The sequence below is a fragment of the Microtus oregoni genome, unplaced genomic scaffold, assembly GCF_018167655.1.
Source record: "Microtus oregoni isolate MIOR12 unplaced genomic scaffold, Mior012 000011F_ref0000422, whole genome shotgun sequence".
NCBI lineage: Eukaryota > Metazoa > Chordata > Mammalia > Rodentia > Cricetidae > Microtus > Microtus oregoni.
The window spans coordinates 53570663-53585972 of NW_024543070.1; the positions used below are offsets into that span (position 1 = coordinate 53570663).

At 47.8% G+C, this 15310-nt stretch overlaps 1 protein-coding gene across 1 annotated transcript in view; it reads right to left on the reverse strand.

The window, feature by feature from the left end:
• Positions 1–11314, reverse strand: part of LOC121453505 (tyrosine-protein kinase SYK) — a 57396-nt gene extending 46082 nt beyond the window's left edge. The window contains exon 1 of the mRNA XM_041660345.1: positions 11188–11314. The gene's annotated coding sequence lies outside the window, so the exon portion shown is untranslated. The remainder of the gene's footprint in view (positions 1–11187) is intronic.
• Positions 11315–15310: the final 3996 nt, after the last annotated feature.

Consider the following 15310-nt stretch of genomic DNA (forward strand, 5'->3'; position numbering starts at 1 on the left):
TTGAGGTTTTTCCTCACACTTCACTCAGTGTGACAGTCAGTAGACTTCCTGTTGCCTGCAGGATGTAGGACTCAGCTCCAGCGCCACGTCTGCCTGAATACCATCATGCTCCCCACCATAATAACAATGGACTGAACCTCTGAAACTGTAAGTGAGCCACTTTAATTAAACATTTTCTTTATAAGAGTTGCCATGGTCATGGTGTCTCTACACAGCAACACAAATCCAAAACAAGACACACAGAAAAGAGAAGTGTATAGTAGTCTTTTGACACAGTGCTCAAGGGCACACACCCTGAGTGTGGACAGTGGTTCGTGGGACAGAATCAGCAAGGACTGCTGACGTAATTCTGGGAGCTCACTGTTACTCCATCCGCTTTGACTAGCCTCTCCCTGTCCCCACCCCTGTCCCCACCATGGCCCACAGCCTCAGGGAATCACCACTCCACATGGCAATGCAGCCTCCTTCCCTAGTAGGCAGCCCCTTTAATTTTCAGTGGGAAGGAAAAAGGTTGGTGTTGGCACTCTCCTTGCCAAGAAGCCGTCTTCATTTTGACCTGACTTCTGACACCGCAAGTAATGCATGTGCCGGCTGGAGGGAGGAAGTGCCATGCTGAAATGACAGACAGCAGCTGCTCCTGGCCTGGCCTGGGCTCTAACCTGGAGCATGGATTGCGTCAGTACCTGCCCCCACATGTATATCTCTCCAAGGCTGGCACTCCTCGTGCCCACTCGGGACCTCATTCTGGTCTCCATTCCATCCTCCTCTTAACCAGGCTACCATGCAAGTCTCATGGCTGGATACAGGTCTCGACTCTGCAAGCATTAGCTTGTGCCTACCATGCCAAACTCACAAATTCAGGCTTTTTGTGTGGCATGTGGTATATGCTGCCTGCGATTTCAGCATTCGGAAGAGGTAGCTGCAAATTGGAGGACAGCCTGGGCTACACAGTGATTTTCAGCCTCGTTTGGACTACAGAGTGAGACTCTCTAATAAGTAAAATATATAAGTAAATGTAACAGATCACAATAAAAAGACAGAACAAAGCAACTGTGCTAGTTAGTTTTAACTGTCACCTTGACACAACCTGGAAAGAGTTTCGGCTGAGGAAGTGTCTAGAACAGGCTGGGCCTTTGGGCAGGTATAGGGGGGATTGTACCTGCTTGTTATTCAAAGTAGGAAGACTCGTTCCAAATGTGGGTAGCAGCACTTCACTCCTGGGCCCTGAACTGTCTGTGTGAAGAAAGCTAACTGAACATAAGCAGCAAACAGCCGGTGAGCAAGCATGGGTCCACTCATTCTCTCTGCTCTTAATTGGGTGTGAAGCTTTAAGTTCTTGCCTTGACTTCCCCATGATGGTGAGCAGCAACCTGGAATTATAAGCCATATAAACTCTTTCCCCCCTAAACTGTTTTTTTTTGTCAAAATATTATATTATGGCAACAGAAATGAGACTGGGGTACTGTGGTGGTTTGAATAAAAGTGGACCCCATAGATCCATAGGAAACAGCATTATTAGGAGGCGTGGCCTTGTTGGAGGAAGTATGTCACTGGGGGCTGGGCTTTGAGGTCTCAGAACCTCAAGCCAGTTCACCTCCTGCTGCCTGCTGATCCTGACGTAGATCCCTCAGCTCCCTCTCCAGCATTGTGTCTGCCTTTGTGTTGCCATGCTTCCCACCATGATGATAACAGACTGAACCTCTGAAACAGTAAGCCAGGCCCCATTGAATGTTCTCCTTTATTTGATTTGTCACGGTCATGGTGTCTTTTCACAGCAATGGAAACCCAACTAAGACAGATATCAACCAAACAAATTCCCAAAGGAGCTCAAACAAAAACGAAGAGACTGAGCTTTTCACTTAGTCTTGGCCACAGAAGTGGCACTTTCCTAATCCCCATCCCTTGAAGAGTCACCATTACCTGACACATGTGCTCTTCTGGGTGCCATTGAACTCATCACACCTACCACTGTGGCTTTCATGTCCTGTCTGGACTCTCGTCCTCTGACTGCAGGGAGAGTCCACAGCCCGAGATCATTTCAACACCCTCAACAGTATTGAGAACTCTCGCATTCTTTCTCAGTTCAACACTACATTTTCTTAGTTTGACATTAACAAGTGTGTGAGGCCACTGTATAAAAGCTTGAACTTGAGAAAGATTAAAGACCCCAGTCCTAACAAACCACCCCCTCATTCCTCCTTAGTTCAGCTCTGCCCAGAGTTAGCCTGTACTTACTCCTGTACACTCCTGTCTACGTTGCTCTATAGTAGTGAGGTGTAGGGGGGGCCTGTCAGAACACAGCAAATCTCTCACTCTCTTGGGGATTTTAGGAGGTAAGTTATACACAAGGCTTTAGAAGTAAAGAAACGTGTGTACACATGCATGTTCATGTGGATGCTTGTGCACATGTGTAATAAGTAGGCCAGAGGTCAACATTGGGGTTGTTTTTGAATCATTCGTCACCTCATTCTTTTTGAAACAGGCCTCTCACTGAACCTAGAACTTGTCAGACAGGCTAGACTGGGTGGCCAGCAAGCCCCAGAATCCTCCTGTCTCTGCGTCTGTGCCACCAAGCATGGCTGTTCTGCAGGGGTTCTGACCATTCAGCTCAATCCTGTGCTTGCAAGGCAAGCACCTTACTGACTGAGCTAGCACCCAGACTGAGGGGATGGTTTTTAACATGAAGTAATATTTTGGGATTTCCTTGGCTGTTTGTCTCCCCTCCTTCACTTCATTGTCTCTATGGTCCATCATCACAGGGTAAGATCCCTTTAACACTTTAGCAGGGCTGGCTGGGAGGGGCTTGAAAGGGACTGCCCTGTCCCCATGCCTGGGGCAGTTCTTGGTGTTTGGTGGAGGGTTATAAAAACAAATACATGAATACTTGATGATTAATGGACATCCAGCCTTACTAATGAGTCCCTCACTGTGTGTTGGTTGACCCAAGCTCCTTTTTTTTTTTTTTTTTTGATTTTTCGAGACAGGGTTTCTCTGTAGCTTTTGGTTCCTGTCCTGGAACTAGCTCTTGTAGACCAGGCTGGCCTCGAACTCACAGAGATCCGCCTGCCTCTGCCTCCCGAGTGCTGGGATTAAAGGCATGCGCCACCACTGCCCGGCCCCAAGCTCCTTTTTGATACCCAAGAAATAGCTTGACCCTCCCAGATCCACTCACACTGACCCTGTGTTTTGAGGGCCCATCATATTTCTCCCCACTCTAATGGAAATGACAGCCACTGCAACAGCCAGTCAAGACAGTGCTAAAGGCCTTCTGGAGCCTTCTTTCTCTCCCTTCCTCTATAGTTCATCCCCAGAGTCATGAAAGACTTTGCTCTCCAAGAATGGGCACACACTGGGGCAGAGATGTCCTAATCTTCACTGATGTGGCCAAGGGGTGAAGGATCTAAAGGGAGGTTCACTGAGCCAGTTTCTAGGGTCCATCTAAGCAGCAGATTTCACAAAGAGAATCTCGAGCCACTTGCGCTCCTCACCCACTCCCATCACTGCCTGGGGTGTCCACCACCTCTGAGTCTTACCTGGTTCTCCCCATTGAGCCTCATTCTTAGTCCATTTCCTTCTAGGTAAACACAGTGCACTCAAGATGGCCATATCCACAGCACATCCTAAACCTTCCCCAGCCTACAAGGCCCTCCTTGACCCAACTCCAGTCCACCCAGCTGTGTTCCACACATGGCTTCTATGCCTCACATGCCAGACACATAATGTCTGGGTTACAGCATTTTCCCTAGTGACTTTCCTCCTTCCCGGGCCTGTGCTCTAAGTTCCTGCCATCCCCTCAGATGTTCTGATGATCTGATTGTTAGGTGTCTGTCTTTGCCTGCCATTGCTCCCCACCAACACATTCTTATTGAAATTCATGTAAGTGTATTTCTCTTATATACTGCTTCCACCCTTCCCTTATGCAAAAATGTAAGCTTCAAAGGTCTGGGCGGTTCAGCCAGCTTGATCAAGTTTTACCAGATGACCACAAAACATGCGCTTAGTGTGAATGTGCCCCTCTTTCATTTTGGAGACTTTACTGCTAGTTTCCTAAATGAAAATGTTTAAAGTCTAAGTTGTCTGAGTCCAGAGGACCCTGAAGCCTAACACATCAGCTGGCCAGAGGCCCAGCCCTGTGTTTGTGTTGATGCAGCTCACTCCTGTCCTGCATGAGCTCACAGCTTCTTGTGGGAAGGAACCTTCTGTCACATGCTCCATGCTTCAAGCAGGAAATGCCGTCTCAACAGAGTCCCTGCCTCTTCTCCTCAGCCCCGCTCTTCCTGATACTCCTAGGACACCATGCCTGCTGCTCCCTAATTCCTCAAGGACCTGCCTGCAGGGAACGTCCTGCCAACGCATTCTTCCTACTTGTCAGTATTTCTAAGGTGCCCATGTCTCCCTAATTCTCCCACATGGCTTCACGTTGGACAAGCCCCTTTCAAATGCACCACTGACTTCCATGCTGCTTTTTTGATCTTCTTGGTCTGGGCCAGAGGTCCACGAACACAGCCATGGATGGCCCTAGCTGTCTATCGTCTGCCTGGGGCTTCTGGAGAATGAGCAGTTTCTCTTCCACATGTGGTCATGAGGGCCTTCCTGCCCTCTATTTACATATGAAGACAGCTGCATTGGCACGCTATAACACCCATTAATTTCTCCAGAGCATTTTACAGTTTCATCTCAGAGCTGCTCAGCCCGCACAGTCTTGTGGAGGGGCTGGACCAGTCTTTGGTATGTGTGCTTATGGTAGTAGGGGCTTCTCTTCCACCTGAGCTGATTTAGCAGCATCCCGCCGCCCACATACTGGGTGTCTAGAGCAGTTCATTCCCCAGTCATGCAAACCAAAAACCATCTTCAGGCATCGCCAGGTCTTCTCTGGGGCATAGGTGCCCTTGACTGGAAACCACTAGCTTGGTTGCTATGTCATGACCACAAATCTTATATGGCCTGTCTTTGTGTCTTTGGTTTCACCGATACATTAAATAACCAAACATTCCCTTATCTATTTGATGATCATTCTCAACAATGAGCAGACATTGTGGAAATTCCACCTAAAAGGGAAACATAAACAACATTTTCCTCTTCCTCATGAGGGCCCAAAGAATTTTGAGTTCACCAAAATTCACCGTAGAGGACCAATGAGTTCATTAGGCTTAGTTACAGAACGTGGGTGAGGGTTTTATGGACAGGAGCATGGATGACCCTAAAGCAACTGCACTGGAAGATCAGTACCCAGCAAAGACAATGGCTTTGTCCACGACTACATAGTTAGAATATCTATTCTCTAGTCTTCCCCAGCCTACATGCTCCAGCCCCTGCTTGAGATCCCACACCACATGCAACTAGGGCACAACTGCATACAAATGACAAGAAGGAGTGTCTATAGTCAGTCTCACCTGAGGGTTCAATGGCCCCCCTACTACCCCTCCTTCTCTGAGGTTGGGTCATGGTTCCCAGATTGGCTCCTGATGCAAGCTGGAACAGCTAATCTGAGGAGGAGGACAGAAGGCCTAGAAGGCCACTTACACATGATGCCCTCCAAACCTAGAAGGCAGCAAGGATGGGATGCAGAGCAGAGAGGAAAGCAAGCTCCGCAGGCGTCCCTCCTGGTCCTGCATGACCCTGACACCCGTGCACCTCAGCAGTTCTCCTGCAGCCACGGAAGACACAGTGTCTCATTAACCCTGGAGCTTCCTGACTTGGCTTGCCTGGCTGGCTAGGGAGCTCCAGAGGTCTGTCTATTTTTCTCTGCTTCCCTAGCCCTGGGATTACAATGCCTGTCACACCCGCCTTTTACATGGGAGCTTAGAAGGTGAACTCATGTCCCCAGGCTGGCAGCACAAGCCCTTGGCTAACTGACAGACTTCTGAACTTCCTTTCCCGTTAGACAATGACACGCCAATTCTCCAGTCCCAGGACTAAGGTGGACTGTGTGACCTTTGTCCTTTCATAGGCATCTGTGTAATAATATCTTATCAACATCAACATCTCCATAGAGACTGAGCAATAGCTGCACCTGCCGTTGCAGGTACAGTGTTTCTGATAGTCACTGAGCCAATTAAGCAATCACATTTCTCAGGGTGGTCACAGGCAGCTCCTTAGATCCCGGAAAGCATGTATGAAAAATCAGACTGCAGAAGCAGCCAGCACCTGGAAATATCTGAATTAACAAACACCTGCGCAGTGAGTAAGGCTTAAGGTCTGGGTTCCACAGTCAGGAGAAGGCTTTCTGGTACCCAGAATTTGAGAGAGGAGGAAAACTCACACAAAGAAAATCATCATAAATGGAGACAGCTCATTCATTTCCCAACCACCCAGACCCGAATAATCAACAGAAACTATATTAATTACAACAGTTTGGCCAATAGCTTAGGCATATTGCTAGCTAACTCTTATATCTTAAATTAACCGATCCTATCATTTTATATTTTACCACGAGGCTTATGGTTTGTTACCTCTTGCTTCTTGAGCAGCTACACGGCATCTGTCTTCTTTGGCAGCTATGTGACGTCTCCTTGACTCCGCCTACTCTTTCCATATATCATCTCTGTTCAGATTTCCTGCCTGGCTTTACTCTGCTGAGCCATTAGCCGAAACAGCTTTATTCATTAGCCAATAAAAGCAGCACATATACAGAAGGACTTCCCACATCAAGAAATGCTGACATACACACGCCTGAGGTGTGTTCCAGGATGCTATGAGCCCGCCCCATCTTCCCTCATTTTCTCTATCTGTGCACACAGACTGGAGGCCAGGGCGCTCTGCCTGGGTTCTGTGAGGCAGGACCATCTGAGCCAAGGACTTGCTGTCTACTGTGTTTGGGATCAGAGACAACTTCAGTGTTCTGGTTAGTTTACCATCACAGGCATCACAGCTCACACGTCCTCACAGTGTCGTGTCTCTCTCTTTTCTCCTCTCTCTATCCCATCCATATTCCTGCCCTTGTCCCTACTTTCTTCCCCTTATGCACGAAACTAAATACAGTTACTTCCTGTGAAGCACAGTAGGTTCTTTCCACAGAGGTGCCCTGAGCATGGAGCTTACAAATTTTCAGACACTGTTTCTCAGGAAACTTTGAAGGTTAAATCCTGGAGATTCCCTGGCTATGTTTCTATCAGCCAGACTATGCACACACAGCCTGGTAGCCGACATGTGTCCATTCAACGAAACAGTTCATATTCATTGTCAATGCCTCGGCACTGACCCATAGGCAGCATTCCCATGCGTGTGAGAAGCTCACCGAACACGGAGGCTTACTTAATGAAGCGCACTACAGCCTTATTATGATCAGAGACACTAGGCAGGGCTCATGTTTTCAACCATTTTCAATAGGGATGGCCCCACAAAAACCACTATTAAAAAGTGGCCCTAAAGAGATCAAGAAAACGGGTCTGTTTATGCTGTGAGACAAGAAGAGGACCACTGTCCTGTGATTGTCACCTTGATAGCCTGGAGTCATCTGAGAGGAGGAGCCTCAGTTGAGGGGAGGCCTGGGTCCATGTCTGTGAGAGACTGTCTTCATTGATGACTTATGTGGGAAGGCCCACCCCCCTGACAGGCAGCGCAATCCCTAAGCAAGCAGTCCCAGGCTGGATAAGAAGGCAAGCTACACCTGAGTCTGAGTGTGAGCCAACAACAGCATTCTTACACATTTTCTCTTTCAAGTTCCTGCTTAAGTACCCACCCTGACTCCTCTCAAGACAGACTGTGACCTGGAAGTGTAAACCAAACCCGCAAGCTTTTTTTTGCCAGAGTGTTTTTTTTTTTTCACAGAAAAAGAATAAAATCACTTAGTGCATGTCCACAAATAATGGCAAGGCTGCCATGAATGACTGGGGTTGCAAATACATTTTAGTGAATAAAGTGCCTGTGTGTGCACGTGTGCGTGCATGCATGCACATGAGTGTGTGTGTGTGTGTGTGTGTGTGTGTGTGTGTGTGGACTCACCAAAGGTCAGCCTTAGCTGTTGTTCCTCAGACTCCATCCATCTCGTTTTCTGGGACAGGCGCTCTTACTGGCTTAGACCTTTCCAGACAGGCTAGACTGGCCAGTCAGCCACAGGGATCCACCTGTTCCTACCTCCCAAGAGAAGTGTGAGCCACCACACCTGCTGCTATTGGCGTTGTCTTTTTATAAGTGTGCTGGTGTCCCCGTCACTTGGCCACAAAAGCCCCTGGTGTAATGTGAACTGTGGCTGGAGGAAAAACATCACCCAAGGGTAACTTCTACCCAATCTGGGCTACACAGAGAAACAAAATCAGGAAGATGCAAATACAGACTTATGACACTTGAAACCACATGGCCACCCTGAGGCAAAACAGTCCCACTGAGTGTACCTGGGAAATTTCCTTGCAGCTTTAAGTTGAGTAAGTTAAGTGCCAGAACTTCATTAAAAAGAAAAACTTCCTCCAGGGGTTAGGGTAATTTTCATAAAAAAGAGGAATGAACCCAGCCTAGAGGGAGAGTCAGTCTCGCTAAGCTAGTCAGGCTGGTCAGTGAGCGAGAAATAACGAAGGAAAAGGAGGTGCCACAGGCCCACCCCACAGCACCGGACTCTGCAGCTAACTGCCCACGACTCCTCTTCCCGGAGCTGTGAGCATTCACATGGCTTCTCTGTGGGATCTTACCATGCAGAAAACACATGGGCACAGACTGGGGCCTGAGCAGGGGAGAATAGACCCCAGAGGATACTGGGCCTGAACTGCTCAGGCCAGCTGCTATGGCTTCATTGGCAGTTAGGGGTTTATCCTCTGGGATGCTACCCTGTGGGGGGTCTGTCCCCCCAGCCTTCCTGTACCCTGCCTGGATGTCACCATGCACAGACACCTAGCCTCTCAAGGAGGAGCCACACCTCTCAGAGGAGCCACCATCCCCCCCCCCCCCCCCCGCCCGTTCTGTTCTGGCAGAAAGCATAGGAATTTTCTCAGAATGCAGAGGCCTGCACTTCAGAGAGAGAGGACACACACACAGCCAAGGCTGGCCTGCAGAGCGTCCACCACCGTTCAGAAATAGAGAGACAATAAAAGGAAAACCCAGAGTGGTGTGAGGCAGCTCCATAGCAGAGAACCCCAGAAACACGCCTGACAAAGCCTGACATCTCGGCAGGCCCATGGTCACTCTCAGAGTCCATAGGCAAGTTCCCTAAGCTGGTCTGTATGCCCACCTTGACACCGTTAGCACAAGTCCCAGAGGATACCTGTGGTTCACAGACTATTAACTGTTTGCTTACAAACAAGCAGCCAGCCCACCTTATTAACCAGCACTTAATAGGTGTACATACTCGTGTACATGGGGGTGTGCATGTGTGTAGAAGCCAGAGAGTGATCCCAGGGTTGTCCCTCGGGGGTCACCACCTTGTATTTTGAGCCCTAGGATTCTGCCTTTCTCCACACTTCCTCGGCACCCTAATTACCCAGTGCCAGCCATTCAGCTTTTTAAAATCTGAGAGCTGGGGACTGAATTCAGGTCTCTGTTCTTGCTTGACAAGCGCCGCCTTACCAACTAAGCCATCTCCCCAGCCTCTGGTGCACTTAATTTTCTAATCTAAATCGCAGCCCTGTTTGATCAACCCGTTGAACGGATACCACAAGCTCATCAGCAAGTGCTGTGCCAGAGAGAACACACATGCACTTGTTTCCCTGACAACATGAAGGGAGAAGAAGGTTCTGGAATAAAAGGTGCCATAGCCAGGACTACATATACCCTAGTTCTTGAGTGTACTTTTTGCACCTCGTGGCAACTGGCTGACAGGACCTGCAGATGACAGACACTCCTGGAACAAGGAAGAGAGTGCTCTCAGGCGGAGCTTCTAAGTTCTCAGGGTGTCAGATCCACACACGCTTTTGAATAGCAAAGACTCAGCAAGGAGGCCAAAGAATGGGTAATTGGTACAAATGTCTCTCTTGGAGATTTTTTAAAAAGAAAACTTGTAAACTTCTGCTAGAAGCCAGCATTTTCCTCTTTAACTTGACATTGCCAGTGAGGGAAGCAGGTAGACCATATTCTCCCTGGACTGGCCAGGCAGGTAGAGCAAATGAACAGCCCTTGGCACAGCAGAGAAACCAACCATCCAAGTCCCTCCTCACTTACATGGAAGCAATATCATTAGTCCCGGTGCCTTACTGTAAAATGAAGGTAGAGACAGGAGAAATCCCTGAAGCTCGTGGGCCAGTAAGACTATATACACAGCACTGAACAACAGAGAGGCTGGTGTCCACTTGGGGTTGTGTTCTGACATTCATACACCATGGCATGTGTGTGTCAGTACACACAAACAAACACACACAGACACAATATATATATATATATATATATATTTATATATATACACACACATATACATATATATCCACTATATGCACATATATACCTTCACCTCTCTCACACACATGCACGCACACATACACCATACATATAGGCATATAAATGTCCACATATATACATACCACATAACTCACACACAAAATACCTATCAGACATTTCATGATAAAAAATGTCCTCTAGCTTTCACTGCCACCATCTTAGGGCAAAGTAACCAGGACAGGTGAATAGCCAAGTTAGAGTATTCCCTTGGTTCCCACCTCAAGCCCCAAGAAGCCCTATCCCAGACAACCCCAGCTAGGAGGCCAGGGTGGAGGCCACAGTGGACACTGTGATCAGCAGGCACCATTTCTGTTTAGGACGTGGGGGCTTGGCTGAAGCCGCAAGAGTCTAGGCACTATTTTTACTTCCCCATCTGCCCACCTCATAAAAACAATCTACACAGGCCTTCAAGGCCTCTACAGAAGCCGAATAACCTAAGTTAAACACAAAGGACACGCAATACCTGCTTAAGGAAACCCAGGTTTTTCTGAAGTTCATGACTATAAAATATTCCAGGAAATTATGATGGATTCCTGAGATTTCATGACTGTATCTAAATACACAAATTACCCCCGAAGCTCAAAGAAAGCTGCGAAGGTTTTGTGTACAGGCGAGAAATACAGTTTTGTCACATGAGAATTACAGTAATTGTCAAGTCCTTCAAAGCTTAAGATGAACGAACATAGTCAGGGTATGGTGTTGGCAGGGAAGCGCGCGCACACACACACGCAAACACACACACACTCCGATACTGATGTGTTCCTCCCATGCCAGTGCATGGCGCAGAACCCTGAGGTCACACTGTTGATCGCTGCAGATCTGACTTACCCTCCTGGACTCACAGAAGGCCTGGGCTCCCAGGCTCCAGGCGGCATGGAGTGTGGATCGCACGAAGCTGGCAGGCTTGAAAATGGGGATGACTGTAATGGAGAACAGGCCGAGGAGAACAGTGGAGGTTTCTTGCTGTTGACTGGTGTCTGTAACTAGGGAAGTGGCTTTTCCTCAAAGTGTCAGTAAGCAAGACAAGACAGAAAGCAGAAGTGAGAGGCCCCAGGACAGGCTGTTAATTTCATAGTCAAAATGAAGCTCGAGTCGGAAGGCAGGGATCCCGTACAAACACCCGCCAGCAGAGGAGGGTCAGCGGACACGCAGTTCCCGGTCAGGATGGGCATATGGTTTCCCACACTTTCTCCACACATGGTTAAAGCCATGTGCCAAATTTAGGGTATATCAAATTTTTGTCTCTCTCTCTCTTTTTTTATTGTAAACCATGTTTGATGATTTAATAATTCTGTTGATAATTTTGAGGGCTTGAAGAGGGTTTTGTTAATTTTTGTCTACAGTTTCCTATTTCTGGTTATAAAGTTTTCGCCATTGTGGTTTAGGATTAATTTACTAGAATTCCCCAGAGCACCCTTGCCTAAGATTACAGGCAACTGACTTGATGCACTTCTTTTATCTGCTGTATCATCACGGCGTGGGTGTGCCGCTCAAAGGTATGTTGGAAGGTTGGTCAGGGTGTGGCAGGACTTGTAAGAAGTGGGGTCTGGTCTGAGAGGCCACTGGGTCACCATCCTTGGGAAAGATTAACGGCTATCGAGGGGACTAAGTTAAGTCTCAGAGGACTGGGTCAGTCCCTTTGACAGTAGATCGTTGTAAAGCAAGGTCACTTCACCAGCTTGGTCCCCCTCACACCAGTACCCCACCATGTTCTTCTGCCACTCGGTGTCACCTGCCAGGATGGCATGACTGAGGGGCTCACCTGAAGGGGCTGCCGGAACGTGGGTGTTTAATGCCCTAAACTGTTAGCCAAATTCAACTCCTTTTCTTTATAAGGTACTTCATCTCGGGAATTCTGTTATAGCCATGGACTTAGATTCAGGCAGTTTCCCCTAGCACTACTCTGGGCATCATTCTTAAAATGTTGGTAACCTGTTTTTTAAAAAAGTATTATTTTATGTGTATGAACACTTTTCCTCCATATTGTATGTGCAGCGCACATGTGAAGGAAAAGTATTCACCTGGCTTTTTGAATTTAAACTTAACAGATTCTCTAAGCAAGTATTTTATCTCGGTAAATATTCCACATGAGCGTGAGAGCAATGCATTCTTCTGTTGTAAGACGAAGCATCTCACAGATACCAGGTGGATGAACAGTGTTGCTCTGGCCTCTTCATTACTATCGATTTTCTATTTGATCTATCTATTATAGAAAGGGGAAAACCGAAACTGCAAATCATAATATTGGCATCTTCTCTTTATGTCTTTGACCTGGTTAGGGTTTACCTTATGCATGTTGATGCCCTGTTGATCTGCGTGTGCAGGTTGAGGGTAGCTATGTCTCCTTCTCTTATTGCCTTGAAGCCTTGACCCCTGTTCACTGCAGAGGTTTTTGCCCTGTAAGGGATTCAGTGAGCGAGAAGAGCTCTGAAAGGAGAAATCCACTTGAGAACTCTCAGCTGGGTGTGGCTCTGAAGATGTGTTTTGTCTTGGAGAGTTTGGGTGCTTTCCAAACTTACTGTTCGCTGCCTCCCTGGCCTCTTTCTCAGATCTTCGCTGCGGGAACCGAGTGAGGTGTGTGTGTTAACTACAGCTTTTTTACTGTCTTTACCTTCTGGTGTTTTGATAGCAGGACTTGCTGCCATTAGGGGTATATCCATCCCAGCACTGAGCAATCTTCAGAGAAAGTGTAAACAAATCAACCCAAAGTCCACCTCGAACCGCGGCCTGTATCAGGCTCTCATATGCTGACCTGCTTTTCCTCTGCTCTGATCCCTCTACAGAAGCAGGTGTTGAGGGAAGACCCTCTTCCAGAGCCTGACATCACTTTGTAAACCAGTCAGCCCTGGGCCTGCTCGGCTCTGCCTCCTCTTACCCTCTGCAGGAAGCATAGGCAGGCTCTGCTCTGCTGCCCCCCATGTCCTCTGGACTCAACCCTGTGATGTTTCTCCATGGGGTCCTCCAAGGCACAGAGTATCTCTTGTTCTGAGGGATCTGTGAGCACAGATGATCTCCCTGTGATAGTCTGGGTTTGATGTCCTGCTACATCCATGATTCATTTCAAAGATGAGCCCACTGGGAGTCTACGTAGCTACTCAAAGGAAATCAAAGGCGAGAAGCCACAGGAAAAACTAACAGCAGATGGAGAATGTTTGCCCAAGCATGAGCACTACACAGATAGCTAAAGAAGGTAGCTGACCAAAGTTTTAAACTGCAGTTGTCTGTGAGGGGAAAGAGGGGCAGGAATAGAAAGGCACTGGGGACCAACTGACTGAGGTTGTATGTGGAGGGGTAAAGACCAGGAAATAAATAGTAGGTATTGTTCTGAGCAGCAAATAGGACAGATGTTGAGTCTGCAGGGAACCCATGCACGGAGGCAAGAGCGTGAGAAAAAGGATGCGGAACTTAAAAAATTCTAAAAGGCAAAGAAGATCCAAGGTAAAAAACACTGATGTCCCCGAATACAGAATTAAATAAGGAGGCAAAACTCATGTTTTAGTTAGATGTACATTTTCAGAAACAAAAGAGGCCTCATCCCTAGGGTAAAAGAAACTTCTTAGCTCCAAAACTAAAGGAAAAGTAAATCACCTGACCTCGGCTGAAAATAGGACCCACCTTCTACTTCTGGGCATGCGTCTCAGGGATTTGAAATCACAATGTGGAAAAAACAGTAGCAAGTTTGTTGTTCACTGAAATACTACTCACAATAGCCAGGAGGCAGAACCAGCCTAGGGATTGGCCCACCCGTGGATGAGAGGATAAAGCAATATGGTCAGCATAGACTATCATGTACTATGTAGGAATGAAAAGGAAGTGAACTCTGCCATTTGTAACAACAAATACATGGACCTTGAGGACATGAAATGAGTCAGGCATAGAGAAACAAGACACATCATCACTTAGATGCCATGCAATTCCTTCCTCAGAACTGAGATGCTCCCCTCCACCCGGAGGGAAGTGGGGGAGAGGCTCAGAAACTTAAGGGAAGGAAAGCTGGGGAAAGGACACTCCTCTTGGGAGCTGCCAGCAAGCTGGGCAGCGGTCAGAGATGCAGCCTTGGTGAGATTTTAGGTGAAAGTGGCTGCCTTTGAGCTACTTGTGTTCCTATTGGCCACCCCCATCCTGCTCCCAGGGTGCCAATAAACTCACTAATTCACCAAGCTAGACTTGGTCCAACTGGTTTCTTTGAGGTGAACAGACATTTGCTCATATCTCCCCAAGAAAGGTCAATGAAACAGAAGTGAAGTCTAGAACACCGAAACTCAAAGAAATGAGATATACTGGTGGTTACCAGTCAGGGATGTGACCAGAAGGCAGGGAGTGGTGGTCTTGGGACCCGAGGAATACTTGAGTCTTTGAGGTCATGAATATGATAATTAGCTTGATCTGGTCACTCCTGGCTGCTTAGACACAGCATAACACCACAGGCTTCTCATCTACCAGACCTCATTCTCAGAAGGCAGTGAGCAGTGTCTACAAACAGCCCAGGACATGCTGATCCAGCTAAGCTCAGGGCTGGGCAGAAAGGAACTTTAGAGCTTGGAATAAATTGTATATCTTTATCTTTATTAGGGGATGAAAATGGGCAGAGGAGGGCTGTCTACTGATGCTTCTGATGGTTCTTAGAAATTCAGAGAGCCCAGTGCAGTCTGCAGAAGCAGTCTAGAACCACCTATGCCTGCCAGTGATGCTGGGGACAGCTCCTTGGCACCAGCCAGTTCAGCCACAAGAACAGTGCTGCTCTACCAGGTGTCAGGGTTCTGGCACTTTCCCTACCGTCCCAGTGGAGGATCCCAAGCCCCTCAGGATCTTCAAATCTTGGGACTGGGCCCAGAAATCAGATTTTCTGTAGCTCTCAGGTGAGGCCCGCAGGCAGCCTGGATAGAGAGTACCTCATTCTGGCGCTCTGGTCTCCATTAGGAAGTTGGGGCTCTGAGCTGACTCCCGAAAT